Genomic DNA, 24,719 nt, shown 5'->3' on the forward strand with positions numbered 1-24,719 from the left:
AAAATACACCTGTGCTATGACATAAAAGGTAAATTATTTTTAAAAAAAGGGAGAATAATAGAACCTTCCCTATAAGAAAGGCAATCATAGCACTGAGAACTCAAAAGACCACCAATTTACTGTTCAGTTTTCAGCTGAGCAGATTCCAACTGCAGTCACAACTCACTGGAGCTCGTTAGTGTCCCTGTTAAACAGGAAATTAATTTGAACTATGACAACAGCACCTATAATGGCAATTTCAGTCAAATGGAAGTGTAGAGTCCTGAGCAGACAATGCTCAGAATGAGGGGCACCAAATATATTCAGTGCATAGCCTCACATGAATAGTCAGATAATTTTGCTTGAATAAGAAACGAACACTGAAAAACAATACTGGATCTACACAGTGGTTGAATTAAAAAGCACAATCGAAGCACTGGAAGCATCCATTTCTTCAGTGATTCAGGTCCCTTACGGTCATAGGCAATTAGATCATACATGGGCATTATAGCCAGATCTGCAGAGCAGCTATTCCACAAGCCACTGCACAAAGAGGCCACTGAATGCACCCTCATGCCCAATAGCCAACCCTGCTGCTACAATTTAAAAACAAAAAAAAACGAGGAGAAAAACAGTAAAATAGTGTACAAAAGGGTAAACCTATGGTGTGTTGGAGGGAGATGGGGAAGGGATCCTCAGTCCAAAAACACGAGTCTTGCCTCATGTTATGCAGAAGTGACACACTGAGCCAACACCCGATCAAACACAAGCTTTTCCTTTGGAGTGATATTGATATGGCCGTGGATGAGTGGAACTGGGCTTTCCAAAACCACAAGCTTTTGACAAGTCAGACTCGTATGTGATCAGGAAAAGAGTTCTTTGTGCTTAATTCATTACTACTTCTTCATCAATTAATGATTTATTAGACACTACATCACATCTAAGAGTTTGGCACTGTCAGAGACCAGCACAACAATCACACAAATAAATCTGGACATGTAAAAGCCTCAAGGATATCGTGAAATGAAGGCAGGAGGACAAACAGCATCAACATTGGGTACATAAAGGAAAACTTTTCCTACTAAAATAAAGCAACAAGATAGGGAGATATAAACTGCAGAAAGTAAGATAGGTGGATTACTACCTTGGATATAGAACCAATTTTCTTAGAAGAGTGGCCATTCTGGTCAGTGCTCTGCCCTGCTAAATGTTGACTTTGCTTATTACCCAAATCTCAGAAAATCAGTAAATACTACGCCCAAATTATTCCTGTGTCCAGTATCAGATGAAGAGTGTACTCAAGTATGGTATTTTAACATTACCTAAAATTTACTGAAAGCTTAGAAATCTGAGTTAACAGCACTTATAGAAAAAGTAAATGTAAAGAAAATAATGTAAAGAAATCCTAATAAATTACATTCAAGGTCAATGATGCTTGAACTGCCTGAAATCCGAAATTTTCACGATCACTATGGAAAACTACTGATGGTTTGTTTTAATACTTTGAATGTCAGCATTTCCTAGACTATCAGAATGACAGCTGTAGAGGAAGCAATGGATTTATGTCTGCAGTCCCAGGAGAGCAGCAATGATAAGGGCACAGACATATAGCAGTAAATTTTGTGTGTACCTTAAATATTCAGCTGACTCATCACAGTCTATTTTCTCTTATTACAGGGGAAAAAAACCACCATGAAGCAAACAAAGCAGTTGAAATTCACAACATCCTGGGATGTGTTTAACAAAACCAACAGCACTCTTAAGGCAGAAGGATGTCTCCAGGCTTACACTACACAGAAACAGTAGAGAGGGGACATTTTCTAAGACAGTTAATGTAAGAAATTCAGTCTGAGAAATGAAGATACAGCTTTACACACTAAATTGATATTAGCTAAAAAGGTGACTGCTTTTTTTGTGTGTCTTTGCATATATTTATATATATATAGTAGATTTGAATGCAAATAAAAACTGATATCCAGTTTGCTGAGATATTTCTGCCTTCGGACACATCTTGGCAAAAATAAATGTGACTTTTTAGTGGAGTCCAAGTGAAAAATACACAGTTTTAGGGTGGTTCTTTATTGTACTTTTTGCTCCTCTGCAAATCTACAATCAAATCTGGTGGATATAGTTTGGAAAAGGTAAGCTGTTATAAAAGAGCAAATGAAATTAAGAGAAAAATAGCATTTATTGCCCTAGGCATGAAACAGTGCCCTTGAATTATGTGTTACAATCAATTTCTAAGCTTACACTATAGATAACATCTTTCAGTGATGTCTCATCAAGCAAATTAGATCTGACCAGTGAAATACTGTAAGTTAGCTGGAATTGATGAAAATATTAATGCACTTGCTTTCCTGAGACCCCACTGCCTAAAGTATTAACTCCCTTAGAAGATCAATCGTTATTCTAAGCTCTGACCCACAGACAACAGAATTCAACAAAATCTATGGGGGTTTACAGTTAAGAAAGAATAGAATTCTGCATTAATCAAATGTTCTAATTAAGATCTGGAGTGGTCGAATGAAGCTTCCACTTGCTAGACAACAGTGTTTTGGGAAAACAAAAGAATCCCAGCACAGACACGAGGCAGCTTTAGGCAGAGTGAAAACTTAATGGGCAGCTGCTGTTGGGCGTCCCATAATTCTGTGAGGTAGCACAGACAGAAAATTTATATAAACCTATCGCAGTCAACTGAAAATGTTTGAGCTGAATGCAGCTTACAGGTGGAAATAAAGCTTTGTTTCAGAATTAAACCCTCACTATTGATGTCACTACAGCAGACTTTAAATAAGTTTTAATAAAAGCACATTCAATATACGGCAAATCAGAACAGATAATCACAGAATGGTTTAGACTGGAACCTGGTCTGGAACCAGGTTCCTAACCTGGTTAGGAACCATCTGGTCCTAACCCTCCTTCCATGGGCCACTATTCCAGGTTGCTCCAAGCCTCACTCAAACTGACCTTGAACACTTCCATGGATGGGGCAGTCACAACCTCTCTGGGCAACCTGTGCTGGTCCCTCACTAACCTCTGAGTAAAGAATTTCTTCCCAAGATCTAATCTAAACATCAGAGATTCAAGCTCAATTTCAGGATATAAAAAGTTTATATCACTTCATTTACAAAATGAGGTGTTTAAAGCTACATTCCCATGTATATTTTTAGCAAACCCACCTGTCCTGGTGAGGCAGGTGAGAATAGCAAATGACTGACATTAAGAAAAATTAGGTAAGAACTTACTTAGGAACCTAAATCTTGTGATTTAATTTGTACATCTAATTTGATGTAGCTGCTTTTACATACCCTGGTTTTCATTTAGTTGGAAGTCAGAGTTCCCACTGATAAATCACAGATATATCACTGCTGATCAAACAATTTAAGATGGCTTAATGGAGTAACAAGATGGGCTTTGGAATTAAGCTGTGCTTTTCCTGGGACACGCCTATTGTGTCTCTGCCATGTAAAGACATGAGAACATTAACATCTACCTACAGAATAGGATAAACCGTATTTACATTAGCAAAGTATTTGAAAGAATAATGTGACAAACAAAGTGTTTGCAATTAATTAATTTTTAATTTCAGTGAATCCAAACTAAAGAAGTCATAGAAGAAGTCCCTGCTTCAGACTGATTGGAAAAAAAATAGAAGAGATAACGATTAATCTACAGCCTGTTTTTATAGGCATGAAACACTTTTAACACTGATAATGGGATTTCTTAAAAAAAAAAAAAGAAAAAAAGGCAATCCAAATTACACTTCACCTCCAGGTAAAGTTAAATCAGTTCTATGCATAAAGTAAATTAAGTTCTAGTGTATCAAAGATGCACAGAAAGAGCAGTTTGATTTTTGCTTTGCTTTGCTATTCAGATTATCTCCCAGGGACTATTCCCCCCATAGATCAAAGGGTGACTGCTTGCTAAGAGCATTGACACGGAAAAAGTATTTCAGGATATATTTACACCATAGACAGTCCATGTGCAGGCCTGTGATCTCCTGAATCTGTGCTAGTGACTGGGAGCACGGATACTCTGCCTGTGCTCAGAGCACCATTTATACCTTCGACCACAGACTGGCAGAACTTTCCAAGATGCTTTGCCAGGATACTGGAAAAGGGCAACAAAGCCAGTGGTACTTTGGTTATAGTTTCAAGAAGGTGTGACCTTTAGGCTGTCCTGAGGACTAAGAAGAGAGTAACAGTGACGGGTTGGGTTTGCACAGAGGTTGAGTTTCAGATCACGGCACTGGAGGTCCTGGTCCAGGTACTCCAGGCAAAGGCTCCCATCACCATGACTGTACAGTCACAATCTGATTTAATTTCCTTCTGCAAGCAATAAATAGGACCCCCTATATACTACTAAGTGTGTACACCACTGAGCAGCAGCAGTAATTGTTTATATTACAATGCTGATTACAAGCCACAATCCCTTCCCTGCAAAACTCCATCTGATGGAGGTTTTAATGCAGAACAGCACAATTCCTTTGGACGGAATGAATTGGCAGTGCCCCAGAATTAGTCAAGCATGGAGCAAACAAGCAGCCTGTAATTTGCTGATGCAGTGATGAAGGCAACCAGAAAGATCCTTACAGATTAGCAGGCAATCAGGGAGAGCTGCTCTGTGTGCTAAATGCCTCTCCTCTGGCAAATAAGGAATGTTCTCAGAAGCACCTAACAAACATGGTGGTTCATGCTTCCCTTACTAAAGAAAGCTTTTCAATCAACATTGGAGAAACATGTTGTGTACAATGCTAAAACACAGGATGACATTTTAAAAGGCCTCAATCCCAACTAGCAAATTGAGCGCTGCATCTGTTAACAAGTGCAGAGCAGACATTCAGGCACGCACCTAAATGCAGATTAATAGCACATACAGCTGCTGAAAAATATGAACACAAAGGGCAGAGAGAGTGAAGAGAGAAAAGAATTATTTGTGATGCCTGTGCTTTATTTATGAGGCTGGATTGGCTATGAGACAGGCTCGTTTTTCTGTCAGTGATCATGCAAAATTCACTCTCACTTCTGCATTTCAACATTCAAACTTTCTTTATTCATCTCCCTGGATATATATTTTCAGGGATAATTTTGAAGAAAATTTTGGACTATCTGTATTTGAAGAAAATTATTCAAATGTTAAATGAGAAAGTGGTACCAAGTAAATAAGGTTGGAGAAACTACTACAACATGCTTTGAACTTTCAGTAACCAGGTTTGTGATGCTGATCTTTACGTTATTAGCCCCAGCATCCATCAGACTTTTCTTTTCATTGCTCTCTCTAAAAATGAAAAATCAAATACTAACTCAGAGAATCTAAACCTTCATTGTTATTCCATTTGACCTCAAGAAGTCAAAAAAGTTTATATAAGGGATTTGTCTGAGATCAACATAAACAGATTTCAAAGCACAAAACATTGGAAGGACTCAAAGTGAGAGACATTTATGACCTGACCTGTGCAAACATGTCAAGGAGTGGCACTTTGTCTGCAGTTACCTTGAACAAATCACAGAAAAAGTTTCTCAAGATCAGTAGTTAGTGGAGAATCAGAAAACTGTATTTCAAAACAGGTTTTTTTTACCAAACCAAATAATTATTTCTGTAAATCAAGTTTTTTAAAGCATTTACACCAACAAAAGGAGGATAAAATGAAGGTATAGGTCAATTAAATGAAAATATCAGTTCAGTTTTCAAAATGAAGAAAAAAGTTACTTTATCCAATACATCCTAAACACATTTCCACAACAAAAAGAGGAAACTTCCACCTCTTCTATTTCAGAGTTCTCCAAAGTTTGAAAGCAAACATTTTTTAAAACATTTATTCAGTCTTGATATATTCCTCTGGGAACACACGATGCAAAGATACCAAATTTATTCTCTGAAATTTCCACATGATAGAACCTGATCATACACAATATATGCACTGTAGGTCCAGCATTCCCAAACCATCAAATCTGCAAACTTCCAGGGCACAGCCAGGAGATGCTCAGCAATTTGGGCACACTCAGGGCCTCTTGTATTTCCTATGACAGCACAGATTCCTGCCCAGCACACACAGAGTTTCTCTCCTCATTTATATTGGTCATGGCTAGAAGAACCATTTTTTCTGAGTGTGTCTAAACCACTATCAGAGGCTTCCATACGTCAGATAATTATTCAGGGAGAAATAAATCTAGCCCACCCATGGAAAAGGGGAGCACACAATGATTGAAGACTGTTTGTAAAAACATGATTACATGACATGACCTGAAAACACAGAATGCAGTTGTTAGCATCAGCTGATTATTACTTGCATGGCTGCGTAATTTTCTTCTTATACAAAAGATCCATTCCTGATGCCAACTTTTAGTTATGCAAAAATTTAAACAAACCCAAGACAAACTCTCTTTCCATATCTTTGGCTAAATTGTTGACTGGGATCATCAGTATTGGCCAGAAAGGAGATGTGGTCTAATAATTTATAATTATCAGATGAATTTTAAGAGAGCAGAAGTTATTTTAATGGTTTTAAAAATAAAAATTAATTATTTAACAGCATTAAGAATTCATTAAAAACAAATATTTGTGGAATTTTCAGTAGAGGCCAAATCTGATCTCACTCTTATTCTTCTTTGACCTATCACCTCGAGATGGGGCATTACATCAAAATATCAAACTGCTGGGCTCCTGAAAATATTGATCCAGACCCCAGTGCAGACAATATCTGTTATTTAACGCGTGTGAGCATATGTTCTGCAAAACTCATACCTAAATGCTAAAAAAGTTCATGAGAATATATCACAGAATCACTGAATGGGTTGAGTTGGAAGGGACCTTAAAGATCACCTCGTTCCACCCCTGCCATGGGCAGGGACACCTTCCACTAGCCCAGGTTGCTCCAAGCCCCTTCCAACCTGGCCCAGGACACTCCCAGGGATGGGGCAGCCACAGCTTCTCTGGGTAACTTGTGGATGGAACAAAGTGATCTTTAAGGTCTCTCCCAACCCAACCCATTCTTTGATTCTGTGATAAATTGTCTTTACTCAAAACCACTGAGGATGCTACACAGCTAAGAGACACTAAGACACATTCCAGCTCCATATCATGCTATTCCACATCAGATACTGTCACAGAGGCCACTTTTTCTAGTGAATCCCCCAGAGTTGCTGAATTCAGGGAAGCATAGCAGATGGTTCAAAAATAATGCTAGTTTCATGTGAAAAATGAACCTTTGATAAATATTGCTAATATCTAGCATAGGGTTGATATACATTCTCATTAACTAAAGTCAGACAGATTGGCAATAAAACCTTCCATGCTGAAGTCAGAAAAAGACAAAAGTGTCTTCCTTTTATCCTTCCATTAAAAATCTGAGGAAAACGGGAGAAAGAAAATCTGCAAGATAAAGGTTAAAGCCAATCTTGTAGAAGTTAAGATAATTTTAGGTTCTGAATTGCAGGAGTATCTGATTAGGCATTGTTTCCTCCAGTCTGGAGAACAATAGAACTGTGATCACTGCAAACAAATATTTTGCTTTGTATGTTGGTTAAAAGCTGGAAATCAACTGCCAGGCTCACTTTTCCCCTCTGAATTGTGAAATGTTGTGTATGGGTTCAAAGCTCCTCACAATCAAAGGCAGAAACACGGAGGTGACTGCCAAGTTCCTGTGCCTGTTACCAAGCAAATATTTTATGACAAAACAGAAAATAATCAAGGCTGCTGCGGGGAAGAATGAAACATGTTTAATAACATGGTAAAAGGATGGAATATAAAGAGTATCAGAAAAGTCACATGCCTACACACATTTGGAGTATCCCAGTGGAAATCTCTACAAGATTATCTTGCATTAAGCCAAAGCCAGTCACATTTGGTTTCTTTGCATGGAGTGACACTGAAGCTGATGGGATAAATAGGCACAATCTCAGGGTGTTGAGATGCTTGACCTATGACTCAGATGGGCTCTACATGATTATTGATGTAAGAAAGAAGTAGTTTTGTCAGTCAAAACATAACGAATATTCCAATTTCCACTGGAAATTCTTAATATTTCAATATTCCCCCCAAAGTGTTGAGCAATGACAGCCTTTTCTATACTGTGCTTCCCAGCACAGAGAAGATGATGTGCTGGTTTTACTTTTCCATTCCCAGCTGAAATAAAGGAGGAATGAAATTAGAAAGAATGTTTGGACATGAACTTTGGGGTCCAAATGGAAGTACATAGATTTCTGTCAGAAGTAAAACAAAATAGGGATTTTTCCAGCGTGTCATAAGCTTTAGGAGGAACAAATGAACAAATAATTAAAAATTAGGTGGATTTCAAACACTAACTCAGAAGATCAATTATATAGAAGAGTTTAAAGCTCTCAGTTTCCAAATACTACACTAACAATAGTGCAAGAGCATTGATCCAGGAGAGGGGCAGAATTAAAAAATAAAAAAGGAAAAAACCCCCCCCCCCAACAGTAATATGTATAATATAATCCAAAGTTTTCCCTTTCTTTTGATTTTTAAACAAAAATCTTGGACATGAGATGGATATAATCTCATTCAAGAACAGCTTTTCCTATCCATCTAATCCTTGTCTGGCACAGGTAAACTGTTAGGTAAGTTAAATTATATTTAACTATAATAGTAGAACTAAATTTTCTCATGAGTTAAATGTTTAGAGTAGCAATAAAGGAAAAGTAACAGGGCAGACCTGGTATTATGAGAAGAGCACAAAATTCCAAACCAAAATTCACTCAAGAGACAAGGAGAGGGTCCAATGTTTCCAATATTTCCCAGCTTGGGACACCGGGATGTAAAATAATTTGGGAGTTGAAAAACACTTGATTAATTGTGTTAAGAGTAAGAAAGGTCTTTTTTGTTGTTGTTTAAATTCTATTTGAGCTTTTAATAGATATACATTACAGAACGTTGTTATTGTTTGCTTTTCCCTTATTTCAGTTTTCTGAAGCATTTCTGAAGGAAATCTCCATGCTGCAAGCAAACCTTTAATGGACACGCTAATACAAATTATACAGATGGGAAAGCTAAGGATTTATTAGGAACTCCAACTGTTAAATTTCCTTTGAAGTCTTCAGATTCAGCACATCCACACTATAAACCCAGAGGTGAAGTGATAAATTTTGTAAATTGGAAACAGAGACACACTAAGCTCCCAGCTATTTAAATAGTTGCTCAAGGGATTTAGGGCAGAAATTGATTAGTTTATGAAAGAAAGTTCTGGTCACTGGGGATAACAGGGAATCCAACCAAGCTCCAGTCACAGATTCCTCACCTGCTACAACTGAAACACACCTTGTGTGACTGTCACGGTGAAACCGCAGAGAGTTGTCTAAAACCATCCTTCCTCTTAAAACTCAGTTGGTGCTTTCCAACACAAACTGTATTTGCTTTCAATTGCTGTTATAGCTTTGACTCTACTATTATTTTGATTTCTCCTTGAGGTTGATAATCAGGTGCTTTGTTGATTGTAAATAGCAAACATGAAAGAATAATTATTAATGTAATTATCAAACTTATCACGAATGTCAAAAAACAACAAGTCTTCAATAAAACCTACTTTACAAGATTAAAGCTTCCCAAGAGACTCAGAGACATTTACATATTTTGATCTGGAAAGGAATGTAAAATCATACTAATGACAGCAAATCACACCAGATATGAACAGCTCAGTGCTCCTAACAAGAAGGTATTGAAAGGAAGCAAAATCCCAGAATGAGAGGGTGAAGAAGGTGGGCAAAGCTCTGCTCATCACAGGTAACTCCTGGAATCTAGGACAAAATATTGTAAAGGTACCTGTCCACACAAAATTGACTTTGCTGCTGTAACCTGTGCTCCACAGACATGACCGTGTTGCTTTGTGGCTCACAGGGACTGTGAGTTGATGCATGTCCTCCCTTTCTATAAAAACCCTCCAGGGGCTTATGGAAATGCATGAAAAATCAGGAAAAATATTGTTTTGAGTATGAAAAATGAAACCCAAGTTCAGAAGGGAGAGGGAAAGGACTAAGAGGAGAATCAATCCTGGAAAGTAAAGGAAAAAAAGTTACCATGGGCAAAGAGATGAGTAAGCAGTGACATGGAGGTACCACAGAAATGCGGGAGAAATAGGAGAAAGTTAAAGGGAAGGTACTGGTGAAGAAAAATTGAAGAGAGTAAGGTAACATAAACTAATTATTTATGTTTATTTTCCCCAGAAGCTTAGCTGCCAAAACATTGGCCTCACTTGCTCTATGCTATCAGACTCCAGAAGACATGTAATTAAATCCCCTGCTTGACTAAATAACCCAAACTGCCTCATTTTCAAATGGTTACTGCTTTGCCAACATACCTAATATTAACAAAGACATTGACTGATTGAAGTGTATGGCCAGGTCATTATTTCTGATATTACAGGATTTTAAAAATTGCATCTAGAGTATAAGAAAGCATTTATAAGCAATTAATTTCATATTTCATATTAAATATTGTATTAAATTAAACTGCATGAATATGCAGTCCAGTATAATTTGCCATTACTTCTGAAATTCCTTAATAGGTAATTTCTGGGAAAGAGTTATTTCAATCATTATTTATTAAATAATATTCACCAATTATTGCCAGAAATAACGTGAAAGTGTTAGCTTTTAAAGAGTGTGTCTTCCTTTGAAGGATACTCCTTAGGTAGAAGGGCACAGTAAGAAAAAGACATGCAGTTAATTAAAAAGCACTGCACATGCACACACAAAGACACACAAAATACACTCATCTGCTAAAATGATTTTAGTTTTTGGTAATATCGAAACTTCCTTCAAGCATATTAACTTGCAAGAGGTTCAGTTTTACCCAGGTTTATGCCAAGCCCCCATGTATACAAGCCATTCAAATGCACGTTCACAAGTGTAACCTCAAGGCAGACTGCACTTAAATCCTTTTTATTTTAAGGTGGAGAAAAGTAATAGTTCAGAACCATAACTCCACAGAGTAATGAAATAAAAGTTATTACTCTTATTACTATCATTAAACTATCATGACTGCCCACAATAATTTCTTTCCATTTTTATATATCCTGTAAAGTTGAAAAAGGAAGAGTAGAATCCTATTTATCATTAAAGGAAAGCTTTCAAACAATGATTTTTTGAAATAAATCATTTAGGTAAACATAGACATGCTAGAAATAGATTCATAAGACAGAGGAGAGAGATGGAACAGAACAAAAGGCAGTGCAGAAATGAAGTTGCTTCTTATACAGAGCTCAAAGGAATTATGAAGCCATACTTGCTGTGGGTAATATGCTTTTATTTACCCTCCCTTCCTTTGTGCCTGATAACACCACTGTGGCACTGCTCCTACTGATAACTTTGGTCAATGATTCTCTTGGCTCATCTGTCTGTACATCAGCCAGGAAGGAAAAAGGACTTACAAAATCTACCCTGAGCAAAACCTATAAAATATTTTAATGTAGTAACACGAGTCTGAGCTCACTGAGTCCTTCACGACTGTAGATAGCTGATACAAGGATTAGTTTGTCAGGAATGGAGAGAGGCTGATTTTGGAGGAGAAAACGAAAAAAGTGGACAGTGTGGGGAGAATCATGGTGTAATGGTAGAAGGATCCCATCAGAAAATGACTTAGGATTCTGTTATCACAAGGTTTAAGTAGTGTAAACTTTGAGGTATAAGATAAAGTATAGATGCTTTGCTCCAACATGAATCTCCATCTGGGCTGTTCACTGACATTAAACAGACATTTCTATTTTACAGGAGACTATGACTGCCTGATAAGAGAGACATGACCTTTCCTTTTCCTCTCTCTTTCCCTCAACAAAAATGGTCTACTTCAAAATGTCATGGAAGTGTAAGAACTTAATCTCAAATCTGTCACAGGACCAATAGATTCATTGCCAGTGAAGTATCTTTTTTTTCCCCTCCATCCTTAACTTGTGGTAAGTAGCAACTCAGTCTTTGCTTTCCTAACCAATAATCAAAATAAAATCAACTATCCATGAAAATCCCTCATATGCATGCAATAAACTATTTTCTTTGAACAAGTATGTGAGATCATGTTTTGGACGAGGTGATTTAATCCATAAAATACCAATTTTTTACTTTAGAACAGATGAAAAGGTAGCAAATGCTTCTTGAGAGTGGTCCTACAACAAATTAAGCAGCACGGTAGAGACTCATACTGACACTGAGCAGTTCAGAAACCAGGCAATTTTGTGAAGGCAGGCATTTGCTTCTGGCCTGGAACAGGGTGGTTGTACACCTGAACACAGACTGGGAGAGGGAGGAAAAAAAAAATAGTGAGTTCAATCTCAGTTCTGGATAGGAGTGTTTCTTCCTTCCATATCCTACTTCATAGTGAAATGCATTCCCTCTAGTTTAAGTTGTGTAAGTAGATGGGGCTGGAAGATGTTAAATGTACTTGTCCACTTACCAGCTCGCAATGACAGACAGTATTTTGCTGAGTTCTTATTTACAGAGAAAATTTTGATAAATTATACTTGAATTCTGCATGGTCTGGAAAGATGCATCTACTTTTTCTCATGATTTTTAAATACCCTTTTTCTTAGGATAGCGATAATTTAAATTCATTTTACAAAAAGTGAACATATAAAGGGTGTATAAAGAACAGATAATTAATTTGATCTTCCAGTCAGCTTTTCTTTTCGCAAATGGTACTATTAAGGAAAGCAGAATTCTTTACTTCCATTTCCCAGTAAGTCTTGATTAAAATATAACTATAATAAACGTCTTTTAATTGACTTCTGATGAGGTAGAAATGTGGCATTATTACAGATATTATCTGTTCAAAAGAGATCAATGGATTATATAAAATGTTAAGGGCATAAGTTACAGCGAAGGCTCAATCTTACAATGAGCTTGATGTCCTCTACTTCAACCCAGGTGGCCTTGGTTTCCACAGACTTTAAAAAAGGTTGTGAGAACTCAGTACTTTGCAAAATTGCATCTCAAATGCACATAATCTAACCCTGATCTGGGAGGTAGGATTGAGTTCAAGGACATCACTGTTTAATTTGAAGCCATTAAGGCAACTTTTTAACAGCATCTTACTCAGTACCTTGCAAAATCTTCTGCTTAATTTCTAAATGCCAGTATTCCAATAAAGTCAGAAAAAGGCATAATGAATAGCATGTATTTCGTGACATAAGTTAACACCATTGGAAATCTTGTTGCAATTTCTTTTCAGGAAAACTCTTCAAAGCTCAGGCTTGGAATCAAACCTTTTAAGAATTGCTCTGACTCACAAGAGCACGGAGAGACAGGACAAGGGGGAATTGCTTTAAACTGAAAGAGAGTAGGTTTAGATTAGATATTAGGAAGAAATTCTTTACTGTGAGGGTGGTGAGGCCCTGGCACAGGTTGCCCAGAGAAGCTGTGGATGCCCCATCCCTGGAGTGTTCAAGGCCAGGTTGGATGGAGCTCTGAGTAACCTGGTCTAGTGGAAGGTGTCCCTGCCCATGGCAGGGGGTGGAATGAGATGATCTTTAAGGTCCCTTCCAACCCAAACCATTCCGTGATTCTTTATTTTAGTGGGAGCAAAACACGAACATCAAAAAGCCTCTAAGGGAGGAGCTTTGCACCTCAGTTTAGGACATGATCCAAATGAGGGCTGAGGGCTGAACAAATTACAAATTAACAACCTGTATCTTGCAGGCTGTGAACTATTTGCATGTATTTCTGAAGCCTCCTGACACAACCCTGCATAGGCTGCAGCACGGGTGAAGTTTCAGGCATTCAGCACTGCAATGGAACCTCACACTGTGAGGGGAAAAAACGTGGGAAAGCATTACGAGGCAGTAAAACATTATTATGCAGTGCAAAGCATCCAACTTTCAAAAAAGCTTGGCTTTATTTATGTGCTATCCTGCAAATTCAATTACAGGATTGAAAATTAGCTACAGGTTTTCTGCTTAAAAGTGCTTGTACTCATTTTAGTGTAGACTTCTTTCTGTCTCTGTGCCTAAATTATTCCATTAAACACAGCAACACAGTGACAGTCTTCTGCAGCTGCAAATTCTGCTCAGTGCTCCCCTAATGTGGGTTGGTCAGATTAATACAGCACGTAACTCATCCCCTCTGAAACATCAGTATTTCATTTACCATTAACTATGAGATAATGTCAAAGCAAGAAGAGGCAGCTCTACAGAAACATGCCTGAAAGGGTTAGGCAGGCAGAGTTCAGTTACAATTGTACCATGTAAGAGGGAAGAGGATCTACATTGCCTGGAAAGTGTCTAAAGAAACACCTATAGGTATTATCTCTGAGTAGTGTTACATATTTCCATTTAAAAGTTCAAAACCAACATTTGCAGGTGGAGTGATTAACCTATTTCTTCTTTCTCGTTCCTGGTGTGCTTTGAAACCTGTAGGGCTATAGGACTGTTATAGTTTCACCTCAATAGTAATTTAAAATTAGCAAGAGAGGAATTTTACAATTGTATTACTTTAAAACTCCGGTTTGGAAAAGAGAATAAGGCAAATACCAAGATGGATAAAATGCATATTTTCTGTAACTGGCAAGTGAATATTCACAGCTAAGAATCACCATACATTGGGGAACCTATGGTGTCACATTTTTATGAGCTCAGATAAGATCTGAACCTCTGCAGCCAGTTTCCTCAACCAGATTTCTCCCCTTTCACTGGTCTGACTGCCCTATACCATCCTGGAATACATTTGGCTGAAAAGACTTATTACACCAAAAAAAAAATAAATAGAATAAGCATGCTAACGAAGCTATCATTGCATTTATTATAAACTAAGCTTGTAATGGGATTATTCTTTGGAAAATTTGTTAAAGAAATGAAGTTTGTGATGCAGGAAGCTTAGAGAAAAATTAATGAATTCACAGATGTTCACCTTAATGAACAACAGATTGAGAATATATTATTAAATTCAAAAGGAAAAGTTTGCATATGTTGTCAAAATTAGGTTTTGATCTCTACAAGCATTGTGCTCATGTGAATAATCAATTAATAATTGATTAAAGGCTTCCTCCAACTTTATCATGTTGGAACATTTTATTTTTTATTTCATTTCCCCTGAGAACTCAATAGATCAATGTGTGAATAGGTTCCTTCTTGGTACCTTAATATATAGTATCTATCTCTGATAGAAGAAGTCCCATTACCGTGACTAAGAAGTTGTCATATTGTTACAGCTGAGCAATAAGAACCTTCTTAGCACAAGAATCCTTTTTCTGAAAGATTTTGTCACCTTCCCAGTGTTTGTGCTAAGTAGCAGTTCCATTAGGAATCTGATCTCTCAGTGTGGGAGAAAGGATGTATCAGCCTTGTATCTGTTGCACAAGTCCTACAGAACAAAAGGTGGGAAGGCAGAAAGGGAAATGTGGCCAGATCCCAACTCTTACACAAAACCCAGGCATCACAGTCCCTTGCTCCTGGGAAAAGGCCATCCAATTCAAAAGGCATTTAGAAAATGTGAAAGTAGTGTCACACAGAACTGCAATTTATGGCATTCTAATTCAAGGGATGAAAGCTAACTACAAATCTCTTCCTATAGAGCTGTACTGCATTTAACTCTGATAGAACTTGAAATCAGGGCTGGAGGAAAATTTCTATGAAATAAGAAAAAAATTTTATAATTTTCATGCATTTCACTGGAGTCTGGACTTTGGGCCAGTCCTTTATGCAATTCCATAGTAAATTAACAGCAGCAAACATCATGGAGCTCAATGAGCTCTCTGTGGATGGTAGGGAAGCACCTGCTGGATCCTGCCTGCTGATGAAGAAAAATGCCTTGAACAGTACAAACTGCTGTAATTCTAGTGGATTACAAAGCAAACTGCACATTCAGAGCTATAAAAAGTCACGAGAAAACTTGCTTTGAAATATTCTTCCACTATTGATCACAATAGGGAGCACTCCTCATTTACTCTCAAGAGTTCTAGTCCTGTACTTTATCAGGGAGCACCCAGCAAACTGCAAAGGGAGGAGCAGTGGAGTCAGGACGATTCTCGGGGTCCCATTCGCTTTCTGAGGAGATGGTCACCCTCTGGAATATAGTAGGGGATCAAATTCCCAGACAAACACCACCTGCAGCACTCCAGCACGTTTAAATCACTATTAGAGGTTTAAATCAAGTTGGCAGCAAATTGAACTGGGACAACTAAGGAAACAACTGAACCAACACTGCCCAGACCCTCCCCTGGAGGATGATCCTCTGCAATCTGACACAACAATCTCTCTGCCAGTGGGGTACAGGAAGCAGTTTTTGTTTTCTTCGTCCAGTAAAGTCTGTAGAGAGATGTTTTAGGAGTGCCTGAAACCCACTGCAGCCAGGTCACCCTCTGTGGGGCAGGTAAACAGCCCTGTTTACCTGCAGAGCTCCTCATAAACCAGCACCCAAAGGGTTTAGTACCACTCCTGTTGGACTCAGGGTTTCTTAATACCTTTCTAAATTTTATTTTGAAAGTTTTTGGCCAAAAAACCTCCAGAAAATGAAATCAATTTCACATACACACTTGCAAATACATGGAATATACAAGTAATAGTATATATTGTGTAGGAACTGAATGTCTCTTGAATGCAAACACAACCTGTCCCTGCAGGAATCTTAACAGAATGTAAATAGTATTTTGGGATACGTTACATCATCGCTGTTACCTCAATAGCTCTCAAAAGTTGTGAAAGAATGTTTGCAATTTATAGCGAGCTATAACATGAAGTGAATTTATGACACCATAAAACCAGCCAAAATCTCCACACAAAATCAACCCATCTTGCCAGGACTTATTTAACTAGCAGAGCTTATTTTTCCAAGAAATATGGGAGATACAGATTCATTTTTGTACCAGTTCTCTTTCACTGAAATTCCTAATTTTTCAAATGATAATAAAAGCTTAAAATAATTTCCAGGTTTACATTAGATGAGCTGGTTTTTTTAATACCAATAATTCAACTTGGAGCTGTAAAGGCTCATCCAAAACTTTCCACAAAAATCATTCCTCACATATCAATTCATTTTAAACAATTCTAGATAAGGGTATAATTTAACAAACCTTTCATCTCTAAAATAATAATTTCAAACTTGCCAAAAAAGAAAAAAAAAGCTGTCCTGTTCAGATGCAGAGTATTCTGAAACCTAGACAAAAAGAAAATGAAATACTGTACTTTGAGAGGCTGATAACAGAGCTGGTAACAAAACACTATTTTCCACCTGGCTTTTGTAGACCCCAGAAAATACATTCAGCAAATTCAAATGCATATTAGCTCCGAATGGAAAATACCCAGTTACTCCTTAAGATTCAGCCAATACACTGGCAGATAAGCCCTTCTCATCTGTCTGCCTTTGGAAATGGTCCTGAATAGCTACAATACACATGGAAACTGGTCATCAGAGACGTTTGTTTAATAGCTTTATTAATTCTGTTTGTTTATTGAAAGTCCTTAACCGAATTGAATATTAATGTTATTTTCTGCAAGACATCCCAACAAACCTAATCCTCAGATGTGCAGCAACTAATTAAAAAGTTGTGTGGATGAGAATTGGGTTACCCTTCACTTTGTCAGCAGGCTTGCACACTGAGGCATAGATTGCCTGAATTTACTTAGATTGAAAGAGATTTAATTATGAAACAAAGTAACTGCAATGCGAATGCAATTTATTGAAACCAAAGATTCAATTGTAACTACGTAAAAGGGTAAATTTACAGATTACGTAAATATAACATCTTACAGGGAAAGTAAATATTTGGGTTTTTTTGAAACACCATAAAAACAGCAGTGAAATGCTGAAGACCTGCAGTAAAACTAAGCAAAAGAAAATGAAAGCTTCATAACAAGAAGCGCTTTTCTACAGAATTGGTCATATTTGCCAGAGATACTGCTCGCATACAACTATTCCTATTATCTTTCCTCATTTTAAAATTACTTTGAGGCATAAGAATAAGAAGAATAAAGAAGATGAGTATTGAACGGTTGAGTCTAGACAATAGGCACGAGCTGGCCTTTATCTTCTCTTGAGGGACTTCTGAGATTATGTGATGCAGTACCTTTTTCTTTTTCTTTCTGAGAAATGGATGACTGAAGTCAGCAAATAATTTAAACAAAGCCCAACTTTCACAAGCCTACTCAGAAGAATATTTCTCTGATGTTTTGTTTTCTTTATAAGAAGGGTTCTATTCATTTAATGTATTTAGATACATTTAAAAAAAAAAAAAGAAAGAAAAAAGAGCTAAAATGAAGGAGTTCTTCCCTTATGCTCCCAAGAATTTCAAAAGAACAAAGCTATTATATAAAATCAAATCAGACAATATTCTCTGGTTTACAATACTAGGTCTTTTCTTAAATCTGAAGAACTGATGAATTATGCCTGTTCATACCACCATTTATATGAATTAGTACTTCTTTGCCACCCAGAGTATTTTTACTAGAGGCTAGAGATTAATGTAGAGACATACAGAGATGTGAAAGTGCTTGATGTGTTTGCCAAGATTATAATTTGTTGTACACTTAATATCCAAGACCAGAAATGCAATGTGCTTGCAAATACTGCTTTTCTTTGAAAAAATTAAAACTGATATTAATGTCCCTAGGAGACAGCTTTCACCTGCTTACAAATAATCTATTTGTAAAACAAAAGGCAGTGCAGAGCAGGGATGGAAGACAAAGGGACTGTTAATAACAAAAACAAACAAACACAAATCCCCCAAAACACCAGAAAAAAACCAAATAAACAAAAAACTTCAGTTTGTTTCTATTTTTCCTCAAGATTAAACCCTTATGAAACGTAAACAACACACAGTTTTGAATTTGTGAGGCAATATAAATTAAGTTCTTCAGAAGGAGTTCACAGACTTAACAGACTCTGAGCAAGGCAGAGTCTGACCTTGACCTTGTCCTTGACCTGTTGAATCTCAGATTTAATAACATAGAACTGAATCATTGCTGGAGCAGTGGTTTGTGTGGTGCTTAAGGAGGAATTCCCCCGCTACAGCAACTGAGAAATGAACCATTGCTCCAGCAAGATGTTAGTACAAGGATGCAATTAAAGTTCCTACTAACTGGAAGAAAAATCAGGATTTTCTTACACGATTAAGTATCTCCTGCCCTGATTTTTAAGACAAAATGTCCAACTTTTCTAAATCACAGGCAGGATCTTGTCTGTAAGTTTACAAGCATAAAGTTGCAAGGTGAAGCAAACCAACATTTCTTTTGAATTTGCAGTTTTGGACTCCACAAAATGCTTTCTGCCACACCTAATTTGAATGTAAAGTTCTCATTTTGCTAGATGCAACTTCCTTGTCCAATACTTCTGTCAGTTCAGCCAGGCTTCTATATTATCAGCATTGTTCTAATGCCTAAGAAGCAATAGGCAATGTATTGCAGCACACTAAGGACTGACCAAGACATCTCTAAACACATTCTGGAGAGGTCTTTAAATATCACCTACCCTTGGTTCCAAAACAGATGTTTGTTTCTCCCACACTTTAAAGGCTGATATGAATAGGCTTTTATAAGAAATCAGACAATACAGTAAATCAGAGGACATATAACACATATTAAAAGTATAAATGTCCCTTTTTAAAAATTAAAAAAAACCCCAACCAGTAAATCTTGTTTTCAGTGAAATGTTACAAAAAAATCCCCCCCCCAAAAAAAACCAAAAAAAGAAACCTGTAATAATTTTATGACTCAATTTCTTGCCATACATACCTAAAGAAGGTTATTTATGCCACTGGTAATTTCTCTTTTTTTCTCCTAAATTGAACGGAACTGAAATGATGTGAGGGTGGGTTTGACTTCTCTGAATCAAAGGTATGATTAAAAATTAAAGCCAAAGTTCCATTTTCCACATTTCATGTACATATGACATGTGACACACCCAAGCCCTTGTACCACTGTGTGGGCACACCTCAACATAAACTCCATGAAGCACGTTCCCGTCCTTGAAAGCCTCATAGATCCAAGCCCTAGACACAGATCTCAGTTATTGAGGGACAGAGGGTGGCCTTGCAGGCAGTATAAAGTCTTTTCAGGCTCTCTGGAGCGGGTGCCTGCCTGGCTGTACAGCGGCCCTGTGTGCAGTCAGCAGACTGCAACATCACAGATGAGAAATGAGAAATTTTGAGGGCAATTGAGCACAATGAATTTTCACAGTGGATCAACACAAAGTCATTTAGAATGGGTATTTCTGAAGCACTGATACAATGAACACATTTACAGTGTTCAATGGCCCTAAAAAAATCACCCTTTCACCTGTGGCAGAGCTACTGCTGAGAGTGAATTCTTAGATGTCTTTTTTTAATGTCTATTTATGTGCAGTGTGCATAGATATACATGTCAACACACACACATGCATACCCTCAATGTACCAGTCAGCCACTTGGTACATAATGAGGAAAAAAAAATAAATCTATTGAAACAGTAAAGCTCACCAAGTTTTAAAACCCCCCATGCTTTTTGATTCTTTCCAATTGCAAAGTAAATCCCTTAGTAATAGCAAACCTTGCTTCAAGAATACAAAAAAATATAAACCTGGAGAGCTACAGAAATCTAGTTATCTTACAGAGAATAAATAACATACTGCTATCTTCTCCAGTTCTTTTCTTACATATGAAATGATGAGTTGAGGAGCGGGTCACCATCAGCTCACTGTGCACACCTGTGACAAGAAGCCCAACTTCTTGTGGGATATGAGGGAGTTACAGTCTTCCAGCTTCCTACAGTTTTCCTATTGTAGTTTACAGAATGCCACACATACTCACTAATAGTTTCCTATTTTTCTTTTGGATTTTTATGCTTAATCTGGGTTATTAAATAACAAAGATCAGAGCTTTACTTTTTACTGTTCAGCTACTTCAGCGGCCCCAGTAACTCTTTTGTCAGTGCTGGGTATTTTAAAGCAAGCCTGTCTTTGCATCAAAGCCTTGCCTTGGTCCAGAGCTAGTTATTATATCTGCAGGCATGGCAGCTAACAACAGGCAACACCATTCCAATTTATTCTGCACCATCTCCATGCTTCCCTTCTCAGGGATTAAGTACCTTAAAGCAACCATCTTGTTTCTATTTCTGTGACCAATGCCAGTTATTTCTGAAATAACAATACATGCTTCAGTAATAACAAGTCATTTCCCCTTCCTTTGACTGACGAATGGATTTGCCACCTACTTCTGTTAGTGCTTTCAAGACCAGCCAAATTAACCTTTTGCCTGTCTAACAGCCCGTTTCAGTGCTCTGTGCCCTTAGCACAGCCTGTCAAAGCAGTTAAGTACAGCAGAACTAGAAGACTCCAAGCCACCCTTTAGAGATTACACAGAATTTTGGCACATGTCTCTTCTGCTGTTTGAAAGAAAAGAACTTGCTGCTTTTTTCTTGCCCAGGGGCTGCACACCAAACACAGGAGTTTCTTTTCACAAGTAAAGCATTGAAGAACACATTGCAGTGTGAATAAAGGTGTTCTTAGAAGACAGAACAGGTTTATTCTTTATTAATAAACTATAAAGTTGTAGATGATCATCACATGATTGTTTTAGGAGCTAGTGGATCCTCCTTCCCTTACTACCCTTCCATGTTTGAGTTCTCCAGCCATCAGAAGGCTGCTGATGTGTCAAGTAGTAATGACATGAATGTGTGACACCAAGAGATCACATCTGCTAACAAGGAAAGACACTTTCTAAATTTGGGAGCTAGAGAAAAGATGCTTAACTTGGTAGCTATAAGCTGTCAATGCCACTCCTCACTTTCTGATATACATCTCTAGGTTTACAATGCAAACTTGAAGGTATTAATAAAAAAAAAAATCCTGCTGGTGTCTATCATCTTTTCATAAAGTATTGTGATCCCAGTGGTAAGAACAGAAAATAATACTTTAGTGATAGCTAATTTTCTGCAGTTATATTCAGGAGTGTTGGTATATAATCCCTTCCTATTATAGAGGTTTTCTCTCACTTAGTAGAATCAAGAACAAAACAGTAAGTAACCCTCCTAAATCTTGTTTCAATTCCTAAGGTTGCTGCAGGAGCTGCCAAAGGAGGTTCTCCTTATCTGCACAAGCCAGTTTATAAGACCTTAAAGGCTCTCAAGGCCCAAAGTGTCTTTAGGACATTGATAGGTATTCACTCACTGTGCCCCTGTACATTTAATAGCCTGATGCAAATCCACAGTGCAAAGAAACTAATCTGTGCTGTCCCAGCAACAGGCAAACACAGGCTGTCAGGAACAACGTCAGCCAGGGCAGGGGAAGCAGAGCTTCATCTGCAAAGCTGTTGGCTTTGTGACTTTGGAGATCCACAGCTCAGATACAATAGGGAAGACAGCTGAGGAAATACAAAGTGCATAGATTAGGATTCTATCATTGATAGCCAGTGTAGTATTCATTTCCACTGCCACCCCATTCCTGGAAGGATAATTTAACACAGTTTATTTCTTGAGCTTCTCTGATGGAGTTCTGAGATCTGAACAACAACCTTCATCAGGGGTTTCTGTTTTGCTTTATTTTGTTTCAGTTTGGGGATTTTTTGTTTGGGTTTTTTTTTTCCTCTCTTCTTACTCACTGCTTTCTTGCAAAATGGCAAATACCTGTTGATTTGCACTAGTTTCTCTGCTTGAACAAACAGTAAAATGAATCCTCAAATAAAAAGCCTTTTTTGTTTTCCTTGATTACTTTTGTAGATGATGAACCTTTGACAAGGTTGATGCGATGAAAAAAAATCAGAGAGGAAGAGAAAAATTTTGATTGAAAGCCACCTCTGGAGCTCACATAGTCCAACCTCCTGCTCAGAGTATGTCCACCTATAAGATGTCCTGAACCGTGTCTAGGTAGGTTCTAAACATCTCCAAGGATGGAGATTCCAGAGCGTTTCTAGGGAATTGCTTCCAGTGTTAGACCACACTTACAGTTTCTCCATTTTCTCTGCTCTTTCTGTGACACCTGCAGATTGTGGTGAGATCTTCCCTTTACCTCCTCTTCTCCAAGACAAACAAACCCAGTTCTCTCCTCAAAAGAGGTGCATCAGCTTGCTGACTACCTGGTGGCCTCTGCTGAACTTGCTTCAGTAAGTCCATGATTCCTTGGAGCAGGGAGCCCAAGCCCAGACATAGCTCAGACTCCAGACAGGGTCTCACAAGAGCTCAGTAGAGAACAACAATCATTTCCTTTTACCTATTGCCTACACTCTTGATAATGCAGCACGGGATGTGTTTGGATTACCATATGTACAGTGTTTTGCAATTGAAAATTTCTTTCCCATTTAATGGATCCTTCAAATCAAAGGGGGGGAGGGATGCTGTGCAAGTCCAAAAGATATTAAGGTTCCAGAGTTCAGGCTCTGGAAATTTCTGCTGTGAAGGCTATTATGTCAGAGTGTCCTCCCAGGAAGGGTTGACAGAAGAAGAAAATATCAGAATATGACAGAACATGCTGAACAACACTTTTCACAGCTCACTCCAATCAGCAACCAAGGACACAACCTCAATAAATTCTTAATAAGTTTACCAGTTCTTAAACTACAGATGCTCACAGACCATTAATATCTAGCTTCCCGAATATTGCATCTGCTAGTGTATGAACTTCATAGAGTCAAACAGAATTTCTTTTCTTTTTCTTTTTTTTTTTCAACACAAACAGTAGAAGCAAGTATTTCAGGTACTGTCATAAAATCAAAAAAACACAGATTAGTTTAGCTGTCAACATTTCAACAACCCAGACTGTGCTTATTTTAATATTTAATTATTTTCTAAAACTACTACAGAGATGCTGCTCTGAAACTGATACCGTCATCTACTTTAAATTACTGCCCTGAGTCTGAACTTAGGATTTCACTTTGTTGCAATTGCCCAGACAAAAAGACTGTAAGCTCTGCAAATCCTCTCCCCACACAATGAGAAACTGGGGCAAAATAGCAGATCCTCTATCATCCCTGACAGTGTAATGAATGTAATCAAGGGCCTTGAAGATATGGCTTGTGCTTCTCTGCAGAAACATTGCTTATTCCAAGGAGTGACTCACCAAAGAGAATGGGGTGGAAAAGTGCCTTTGATCACCCTCAGGATGTTCTCTGTACTTCTTAACCACAGCTCAAGAAAGTCTTAATTGCCCACTATCCTCTTTTTTTATTCCTTTGTTTTGCTGTGTTTCTCTGAAGCTATTGAGTAATTTTTGCAATTGGATTGCAAAAACTTGTATTATCATCAGATAATACAATTTGAAAAGAATTGTTGCAGTTTCTGTGGGGTTCATAAAGGTTGTTTATAAGCAAGCACAAACATCCATTCCTTGGTTGTTTCAGTACTTATAGCTGCCTATTACTTGTTCAAGTATTTCTGGTTTGACCTCCTTTTGAGTGGCTTTCCTAATAAACAGCTTTAAAAATGCAGACTATAGCTTGCTAAAGTTAAACCACATGGAGAAATTAAATTGAAAATAAAGTAGTACTACATTATACTAGAGTAAGCCTCTCTCAGCACAGTAAGGTTACCTTCCTTCACAGGAAATCCAGTCAAACTTCACATTGGCCATCTAAACCAGCTTTATGCTTTCTATTGCTGACTTAAATCTCACATTAAAGCTACAAAAACTTTAGTTACAAACAATGTGCAGCACAGGGACTGAGGTCCATGGACAGCACATCAATGACAGGAGACAAAACCACTGTAATATTACAGTTAGCAGTTTTCTAATTATTGGTTTAGCAGCACTCCTTTGCTGTTTCAGGGAACAGAGCAGAAATAGTGCCCACCTGTCCTTCCCTCCAACTATTATGGCTTATGTTGCAGATAGGGGGAATGGGAA

The 24,719-nt window shown here is 37.7% G+C and overlaps 1 protein-coding gene across 2 annotated transcripts in view; it reads right to left on the bottom strand.

Annotated features, from left to right (window-relative positions):
• PCDH11X (protocadherin 11 X-linked) overlaps positions 1 to 24,719 on the bottom strand; it is a 460,056-nt gene that overhangs the window by 152,133 nt on the left and 283,204 nt on the right. The window lies entirely within an intron of this gene.

This window comes from Lepidothrix coronata, unplaced genomic scaffold, assembly GCF_001604755.1.
Source record: "Lepidothrix coronata isolate B3197 unplaced genomic scaffold, Lepidothrix_coronata-1.0 Scaffold2, whole genome shotgun sequence".
In the NCBI taxonomy this organism is placed as follows: Eukaryota; Metazoa; Chordata; class Aves; order Passeriformes; family Pipridae; genus Lepidothrix; species Lepidothrix coronata.